Genomic DNA, 10,500 nt, shown 5'->3' with positions numbered 1-10,500 from the left:
AGGAGGAGGAGGAGGAGGAGAACAAGAAGAACAAGAAGGAAGAAAGAAGAAAGAAAGAAGAGTCTCTAAACTGTTTTCCAAGAGGAAGAAGAAGGAGGAGGAGGAGGAAGAAGAAGAAGACGACGACAACAACGATGACGAAAGAAGAAAGTCTCTAAACTGTTTTCCATAGTGGTTGCACCAGCCTGTTTAGTTTAAAGGAAATGTAATTTATCCTTTTTTCCTCTTATGGATCATGCCATGAATTTGTGTGAAGCCTATGTTGAGCCCTAGATGTTGATTTTTTCTTCTTTTTTTTTCTTTTTTCTGACTTTGATAGAGACTTCTCAATTTTCTTCTTCTCAGAGAATTCTTTTTACTCCATAAAATTTTGTTCTTTTTATGTTTTTTGTAAAACTGATTGATCTTTCTTTCTTTTCTTATTTTAACTTATTTTTAATAGTCTGGGCTCATGAATTGACAGCTTAAATTTCCATTAAAGACTTGTGCATTTTCTCTAATGGAAACAAATCTCTAGTGATAAAAATCTCCCTCTTAGTGCTGCTTTAACTGTATCCCCAAAACTTCGATATGGTGCCTTTTTATTTTCTTTTAATTATTCTATGATTTCTTCTGTGTTCCATGGACTATTTGATGGCTTACCTTCCAGATGTTCGGAAACTGTCATGTTATTTTTCTGCTAGTGATTTCCAATTTGATCCTGTGCTGAGTGGAAAACATGCTCTGCATGGTACTGGTTCCTTTCAATATGTTAAGGTGCATTTACCACCCATAGTGGGCCTGTCGTACTCCATTAGTGCTTGTCAGCTTGCCTTTAAGAGTGCTACAAACAGCATTAGCACCCACAACTACCTAATTTTGGCTGAAAGCAGACTCCGCGTTGCCTTGGCCCACCTCATTCAAGCCGCCTCCTGCATCTTCACTATTTCAGTGCCCCGAGAGTCAACGTTTTCACTCTGTTGTTCTTTATTTTAAATATATTTTGAGTCAGCCTTAGGCTCCCTGGAGCTGCCTACCAGACCTATCCAGGGACTCTACTGAAGCATGAAACATTGCTTTATATTGTTAGTGCTGCATTTGTAAAAGTTCATGGACTATAAGCCCGATGAAAAATTATTATTCCCATAAATCCTGTTATTTAGCTTCTAACTTATACTTTCATATCAATTTCTTTAGGTTCAATTTAGTAAACTATTGTAAAACACCAATACAGTCTCTACCTACGTTGAAAACCAAAACATGGCCAGCACTCTCCCTGCCTCTTTCCCAAAGGTTCCCTACACCTAAAAGTAGACATGTAGGAGCTAAAGGTGTATGTTATGGGTGGAACACATATGAACATGTTTACATGTGTAGCATGTATCATATATGAGACCCTAGGTTCACATCTCAACACGAGGAATGGAGAGAGAAACAGACCACTATTTGTGGCCCAAGAATGGGAGGTGGTGGAACTTTGCAGGGCGGGGCCTGATGAAGGAAGGCGGGTCATCTGAACTGCAGCTGCATCCTGGTGTGCCCCTGCCCCTCCACCCCTTCTCTGTTGCCAGGCCACAATGGCTACCTCATGTTTAGCCCTAAAACTCTAAAGCCACGTGACCACTGGACCACAAATCTCTGAAACTGGGAGCCAAAAATAAATCTTTATTCATCTAAGCTGATTTTCTGGATTATTTTGCCACAGCAACAGAAGCTGCCTTTTGCAATGTCCTTTATCAAATAAAGTTAATTCTTCCTACATGTAATTCATTGCATATGATTTTATTAAATGAATGTTGAATTTTATCAAATTATTTTGAAGTCTCTATTGAAGTGATTATGTTATTTTCCTCCTATTTTCTGTTAGCGTAATACATAGAATTGATAACTTTAGATTTTTAAGCCAATTTTTCATTCTTGGAATTAGCCCTAAATAAATGTGATGCATTACCATTTTTATGTAATAAATGATGTACTTTTCTAACTTGCATTCCAAATATTTTGCTCAATTTTATATTTGCTTTTGAACTATTTTCTTAAAGCAAAAGGTAAATCACATTTTTTTAAGTATAAAACTTTGCATCTGGATTTTTGCAGAAAACAATTATAGATTCATTGACTTCAAAAACTCTACAACAATCCATTCTACCTTGTATGTCACTTGTTAGTCCTATTTTTACAGATTTACTTTCTCCATCAAATGCTTACATTTATTGGAACAAAGTGCTTTCAGTAGTTTTCATTAATGTTTAAAACTGTGGGATCTGAGCTTTTATGTTCTTTCTTTTGGTGCCGATCATTTCTTCCTTTCTGCTTTACTTTCCTTAAGAAACAAAGTGTGTGGTCTTCTCTGCTCCCAAATTCCTGTGACAAAGCCCTGCCTGATGCATTGGGAGGTAGGCCTTTAAATGTAATTATGGTTAAATGCAGTCATTAAAAAGGGGCTGAAAAACCAAGAGGACTAGTAGCACTGTAATCAGAAGAACAGACAGCAGAGTATGCTGTGTCTCTGTCTCTCTCCCCTGTCTCTCTCTCAGCCGCCCTGTCGCTCCCACTCCTGCTCTCGCTCCCCCTCCCCCTCCCCCTCCCCCTAAGTGCACAAAGAAAACATTATGTGAGGCCACGGAAGAAAGCCTCACCTGCAAGTCTAGACAGAGTCCACACCAGGAGGCAACCCTCCCAGCACCTTAGCCTTGGCCTTGCCGCCAGCATAACTGTGAGGAAAAGAATTTCTATTGTTTAAGATCTTTTTTTTTGTCTCATTAAGGTTTTAATGTAAAATAAACAATTTAGGTATTGAAAAGAAGATCAGAAGTTAAACAGATAAAATTAGCAATTGTATGTTAAAGAGCAAATTAGAACAAGGGCAACATTAGTAACTTTTTGCTATTATATATATATATATATATATATATATATATATATATATAGCTATATATATATATATAGCTATTATACTATTCTTCCATGTAATTTTAGATTTTTTTAAATTATTTTTTGCATAATTTTATTGAGAAACAAATAGCAATGAGACAGTTTCAAACCAAATTGGTAGGACAGTTTCAATAATTAACACATTGCATATGTTCTTCTTAGTGGTTAATTGCTGTACAAGATTCAGACATGATATCTTATTTACAAACACCATTAGAACAAATCCCTCTATTCATTAAGAGAATGTAACTATATATCTATCCTAAGCACTTTAGATACACAGATACAAAATGGACATTCATCTGTATCCCCTTTTTTTGTTAAGTTCTGTTATTTGAATATCATGGGTGTGTTAACTCAGCAAAATATTCTAAAAGAGTCCAGTAGTTCAAAATAGTATTGGGTCTTCCGCTTCACTGGCAAAGTCAAATTGTTGACCTGAGTCTCCTACAGCTCAACAAAACAGCATGGCTTTACTTCTTATACTTCGTTTTTATACTTTTCTGCTGGATGGTTAAGACCAAGGTAAAGCAGGACCTATGCAACAAGAAGGTAATTTTAGATATTAATGATATAAAGTTAACTAAATGTAAAAGAGGCAAAAGAATTTTTTGATCCCTAATGTGTGGCGTTTTGTTTTGGCAACACAGGCAGACTTCTATTTTTTCTGATTTGGTCAAGTTTGAAATTTATTAATTTCATTAAATCTCTTCAGAGACTCAACCTTTTCTTTGGCAAACCTCCATAATATTCTTTTTTTCTGACAAATCTCTGCTCTTTTCTCTTTCTTGTACTTTCAAAATTGATTTTACTTTTTCTATCCAACTTTGAGAACAAGTCCTTAGCTTATTCATTTTATTTTTTCCCCTACTATGTGACATAAGGGTATAAATTTCCTCTAAGTGTGGGTTTCATATAATTTATTTTAGTTTTAATATGTATGAGGTTTATTTGTATTGAGATAAACCATCTCTAATTTCCATCATTTCCTTTCTGATTATCATTTAAAGGTTAAATTAATGCCCTTATATAAAACTAAATTATTAACTTTTTACTATTAAGTTCTAGCTTAGTTGTAATGGGGTCAGAGAAGATATTTGTATGGTTTTCTTCGTTGAAAACATTTTGAGACGTGTTATAGCTTAACAGATGGTCAAAATATATATCTTATGTTTATTTGGGAAAAAATATATCTTCTATGGTTGCTAAGTAAATATTTTAAATATGTCAGATTAACTCTGCAAATAATATTCAAATAGTTTATGTTTTAACTAATTTTAACTGGCTCTTTCATAATATTTATTTGATTATTTCTATAGATTTTTAGCTGTCTAAAGCCATGGTGTTATGTTGAGCTGTAGGGGACTCCGGTCAACAATTTCTGACTTTGCCAGTGAAACGGAAGACCCAATACTATCATGGACTACTAAACTCTTTTAGAATATTTTGCTGAGTTTACACACCTATAATATTTAAATGATAGAACTTAACAAAAAAAAAAGAGGATACAGATGAATGTCCATTTTGTATCTGTGTATTCAAAGTGGTTAGGATAGATATATAGTTACATTCTCTTAATGAATAGAGGGATTTGTTCTAATGGTGTTTGTAAGTAGGATATCAAGTCCGCATCTTGTACAGCAATTAACCACTAGGAAGAATGCATGCAATGTGTTAATTATTGAAACTATCCTACCAATTTGGTTTGAAACTGTCTCATTGCTATTTGTTTCTCAATAAAATTATGGAAAAAATAAAATAAAATTCTTATTCTTGTATTTTTCTTATACATCTTAACTTAGTTACTTGAAAACATGTGTACAATAACTACGTTGTCTGAATTCCCTATCCCAATCTTTTTTATTGGTCTCTCTTGTTATTTAGCATTTTTATTGATGCTTTCCTTTCTCTTCATATGGCTGATGATTTTTTAATTGCACACTATATATTGCAAGAGACTGAATGCTTTTGTTCTTTTCAAAATGGGAATATTGAAAACGTGCCTCCAGTTACAGCCTTCTGAGAGACACCAAGCCTTGAGGACTCCAGCCGTGAGAACGGGAGCAGTGCCACTATCTCTTCTTTACAAAAAGAGAATTAAAAAATACTAAAAAAGAAACCAAGAACATTAGAAATGATACAGAATTTCACTAAGAAAAATGATCAAAATTCAACAATGGTTGTTACATTGTATATTATTGTCTTCAAATTAGTTGTTCAGATTATCACATATAAGCATACAAAATTGGTCAAAAACTTATAAAAAATTCCAAAGGAGAGAAAAATTAATCCTTGACTTCACCTTTCAATAGACTAGTAGATATTAGTAGTACAGTTATCCACGCTATCCTGTGTATGTACATACATATTTCTTTTCCCTTTCTTTCTTTTCTCCTTTCCCTCATCCCAGCTGTTCCTTCCCTTTGAACTAATTATTTCCCTTGCAGAGTATCTGTTGTCCTTTCACATTTATTTACTCTTTCAGGTTCTTACATTACAGAGATAATATGATGTTTACATATGTAGGTTTGATTTCTTTCACCTATGAGTGTGGTCTCTAGTTGCGTCCATTTACATATAAAAGTCTCAAGTTTATCTTTCTTTATAGCTGAGTACTACTCCACTGTATAAAAAATCACATCTTTTTTATCCATTCCTCAGTTGATGGGCATTTCTGTTGTTTCCAGGATTTAGCTAAGACGGATTGCACTGATATAAACATGGGTGCTCATAGATGGCTGTGGTATGATGTTTTCATTTCTTTTGGAAAAATGTCTCTAATAGCTGGCTTGAGTGGGACCTCTAATCCTAGTTTTAGGAGGAATCTCCACACTGGTTTCCACAGAGGTTGTACCAGTCTACATTCCCACCAACAGTGGAGAAGGATTTCTTTTCCCCACAGCCTCTCTAGCATTTGCTACTGGTTAGCTTCTTGACGATAGCTCTTCTTTCCAGATTGACGTGAAATGTCAGTGTTGTTTTAATTTGCACTTCTCTAGTGACCAGTGATATTGAACATTTTTCATATATTTATTTGCCATTTGTATTTCTCCCTCTGAGAAGTGTATATCCATCTCAGATGCCCATTTTTGCACTGGGTCTTTGAATTTGGGGTCCTGCTTAGTGCCCTTCTCTTTTTGAAGCCTCGGGAGTACCAGCTTGCTCCTTCTACCTTGTGGAAGTGCAGCCAGAAGTTAGTGTCTATGAAGCAGAAATCCACCCTGACCAGTCTTGGTCTTTCAAGCCTTTAGAACTCTAAGTAATAATTGTCCAACTCAATCTACGATAATTTGTTATAGCATCGGGAAAGGACTTTCGGGCTGTACACCAACAATTTTATAAATAACATGAGGCCTATAATAATCCTATTTTCTTCCAAAGCACATGCATATTTGAAAGCAGTTAGAATGCTAACATTCTGGGTCCATCTAGATCCCAATTAAATTACCTTTGCCATTCACAGGACCTAGGTAATCCTGGCTCACCCAAGACTGGGAGACTCCTCTCATTTGCATGCCTAAATCTATGTGTGTCTTTCTCTACACACACTACTATTAAAAGTTGTGCTTAGTTTCTCTTATTAGAGTAGCAGAAAGCTGACGAGGAAATGTGACCTCAAATGCCAGCCTAGTTATCTGAATTTGTCTATATTAGCTTAACAATTCCTCAATCCTTCATAGCACCCCAAAGCTTTCAACCAAAATATTTTGTGCAATATATCTAGTTATTTTTAATAGAAGTATTGGTAAAAGTGATCAGCATTAGTGTCTGCTTTTTAATCAAAAGTTGTGTCTTTCTTCAAGTCATGACTTTACTAATGTTTTTGAAAATATTGTCTTTCTGTAGTTTCCTTTATTCTCTTCTTAGTAGAAGTTCCATCAACACTGGGAAATGAACAGCCATGATTATTAGATTTTTTCCACTTATTGATTTCCTCCTACTGCATTTCATGTAAGTTATGCAGGATTATCTTCTAATTCACTAAATCTTTGCTCTTCTACTCATCCCTTCCATGGAGAATTTGAAATTTTCTGTTATTATACATTTTATATCTGATAATTTATTCTGGATCATTAAAACAGAATGTTCTATAAGTTGTGTTGTTAATGATTTTTCTTAATATGATATAGTGAAAGTAGTATTTTGTCCTATGGCTTTCCTCCTCAAAAAATACTATGTTTTTCTACTCATGAGAAAAAAATAATCAGACAAATCCTAGATGAGGGATGATCTGCTTACTGTTTGCCCCATGCTCCTCCAAACTATTCAGATGTTTTGAAAGCTGTCATTCACAAAAAATCTGAGAAACAATCATAAGCACGAGGAGTGTAAGGAGACATGAAGGATAAATGTGATGTAGTGCCCTGAGCAAAGTGCTGTAACGGAACATCAGAGAAAAACTGGCAAAATCTGAATAAGATTGGCCTGTAGTTAACAATGCCGTGCTGACATTGGGTCAGTAATTGTAACAAAAGAACCATGCTGATGTAAGATGCTGATAATAAACTGTCTGGGGTGTGTGTTAACCATCGTGGTACTAAAATAAAATACCTCAAGCAACTAACTTTAGAATGAGAAAGCATTTATGTATCTCATAATTTGGAGACAAAGGCAATGAATCAAGGAGTCCTGTTATGGTGGGGGTTGAGGGGAACAGTCACATATCAAACTGAAGCAGAGAGGAAAGCATTACCCACAGTCTCTTTTGAGGCTCTGTCCCTAGGGACCTGACAACTTCCCACAACACCCCACCTTCCAAGGATTTCACCCACTCCCAACAGTGCCATCCACTGAACCATGTCTTCACAAGTATCCCTTGAGCTACATAATGAAATAATTAAACTACACCCAAACCATAGAGCTCAACCCTTGCTTTCCAAGGATTCATGTCCAGCTCAAGGTAAAATTCACTCATTGTGTTCCCCAAAATCTTAACTTTCTAGCCCAAAAGGCCAAGCCGAAGTGTCCTAGGAGACTCAAGGCAATCTCTCAGCTTTGAGCCCCATAAAAATAAAAAAGCAAAATAAACAACAATGAAAGTTACCCACCTCTGCACACAATGGTGAGACAGGCACAGGAAAGATCTTCTTATTCCAAAGGTGAAGGACAGAAAAATTGAAAGGAAGAATCAATCCAAAGCAAGAGTGGAACCCAAAGCAGAAAACATTGGTCTTAAAGCTCCATGCCCAGCATTACAAGCACGCTGTGGCATGGAATGTGCCCCCAAGGTTTTAGGGAGCACCTCCCTGGTGTCTTTGCTGGTCACAGCCCAAAAGTTACTCTCTCAGGCTGGCTTTGCATACTGGCGTGAGCCTTCCAAGTTAGCACTGCGTGTTGTTGTCACATCTACCATTGCAGCACCTCAGTTGCTGGTTCCCTCCCACTGGAAACTGCTGACAGAGACTCTCACTCTGCAGCACTCTGCCTGGTCCCTAGGCTTAACGCTAAAGTCTCTGTAAGTAGCATGATTCCCTATAGTTTGTATTTTGACAGCTAAAACAGCATCACATGAATGATGCCAATGTCCACCACTCTCCTGAGCTACACTTGGGCTAGCTTGGACCACAGCTGTGGCTGTGGAGGTCTTTGCCAGCTGAGCATGGGTGAATGAAGCTGAAGATACTCCCAAGGATGTGAGGTATGTGAAACTTTTTCTTAAAGCAGTTCTTCCTTAGAGGCTCTTTGAAATAAATTTGTACTTCTTCTGGGGGTGGAGTTATGATTTCTGAATATTTCCAAGGTAATAATGTTATTGTCCCCTTGCATTTGGCTTCTCTTGACCCACATTAATTGCTTTAACAACCATATTTTCTTTGGTTTCACTCTTGCATGCTTTTTCATTCCATTCTAGACCAGCCTGAAGTTTTTTCCAAATCTTTCCACCATGCTCATTTTTGCTCCTGATTGTGACTGCAAAATTAACTAAAACCACATAATAAGACCCACACCACAACCTGAATGCTCAGATGTTTTGAAGTATCCTTCACCAAATAAGCCAGTTCCATATACTTATTTCAGTCTTCCCCAAGGCCTCAGAGAATGGGCACAGGACATCCAGGTTTCTCTCATGGTTTAACCAGGGTGACTCTTCATCCAATTGTCAGTACATTTTTTCCATCTGAGACTTCATCAGCCTAGTCTTTGCTGTCTACATATTAATCAGCATTCTGATCTAGGGCCCATCGGATTCACCCAAGGTAGTCTGTTTATAACAGTGTAGGGTTTTTCCAAGGCTGTTCCTCTCAACTATCCCAAACTTTCTACAAATGCGTTCCAAAGGTTCCTCCACATCTTCAGGTACACAGTAACAGTACTGCCCCTACTCACTGATATTAGGTTTCTGTTTTAGTTAACTTTGGATTACTACAGAAAATACTTGAAGTAACCAGCATTATGAAGATAAAGGTTTATTCAAGTCATGATTTTCAGGGTTCGAAGTCCAAGGTGAGGTATTCATTGGTTTGGCCTCCAGTGAGAGCAGTTATTGGTGGTACATAATTCCTGGAGCCCATGTAGGGCAAGAAGTTATTTCTCAAATGAGCTATAAAAAAAATGAGAAGTGAAACCCTCAATCTGAGCCCACATCTTTAATGGCCTAAAGATCTCTTGAAAATTCTACAGCACCACCCAATGGACCAAGCCTTCAATGGAGCAACTTCTGGCTCAGAAAATCCCTTTGGGATAAGTACTTAAACAATTAAACTACCCCCCAAATATAGCAGGGAATGTGAAGACTCCATATGTCTTCACAATGATTTTGTAAATATATAATCTCTTCTAAAATTAAAAACTTATTTTTTTTTCTTTTTCTGTATTTAGGACAGAATCTACAGGGTCTCACTACATAGATTAGACTCCTAGTGATTCTCCTATTTTCAGCCTCACAAGTGCTGGGATTACAGGCATGTGCCACCACACCCAGTCTCAACTGTCAGCTCAGCGCTTCCTGCTGGCGGGGACAGCACAGCACACCAGGGATCGAACCCCGGCCACTGCGCTCTACCTAAGCAGGTGCTTTAGTCTGCTGAGCTATCGGGCCAGCCCTTAAATGCTTATTTAAAAAAAAGATCCTCAATCTTTTCTTGTTTCATATCTGCTTGTTTTTATTTTATAATTCCTTGTTATTTTTTATGGATAAATCTTCCTTCACTGTTTTGATGATTTTGTACATATCACTGAGGATGCTTTTAGAAGTTGAGTTTGATACAGTTCTGCAGCAATAAATTTTCCTATTCATTGTAGGCAATAGACAATCTTTACTGATCATTATTTTGGTTACATACTTTATAGTTTTTAAGATTCATCATAAATAGAAATTTGTTATGATTCTTTTCTTTTCTTTTTGTGTTTTATTTATTAAAGAAAGTACAAATTAGAATTAAAGCAGAAAAAAATTCCAAGTGATACAGAATTTCACTTAATAAAGTACTATAAATTTCACAATATTTGTTATAACACATAGTGTTGTCTTCTAGCCAGTTGTTCATATTACTAGATATATGCATGTAAAATTGGAAGAAGAAAGAAAATAAGAAAGAAATGTATAAGAAATTAAGAAGAGAAAAAATACAAACAATGGAAAAAAGG

Source organism: Octodon degus, unplaced genomic scaffold, assembly GCF_000260255.1.
Source record: "Octodon degus isolate 3935 unplaced genomic scaffold, OctDeg1.0 scaffold00006, whole genome shotgun sequence".
Taxonomy (NCBI): Eukaryota; Metazoa; Chordata; class Mammalia; order Rodentia; family Octodontidae; genus Octodon; species Octodon degus.
Note: the sequence above shows the minus strand (reverse complement) of the source record.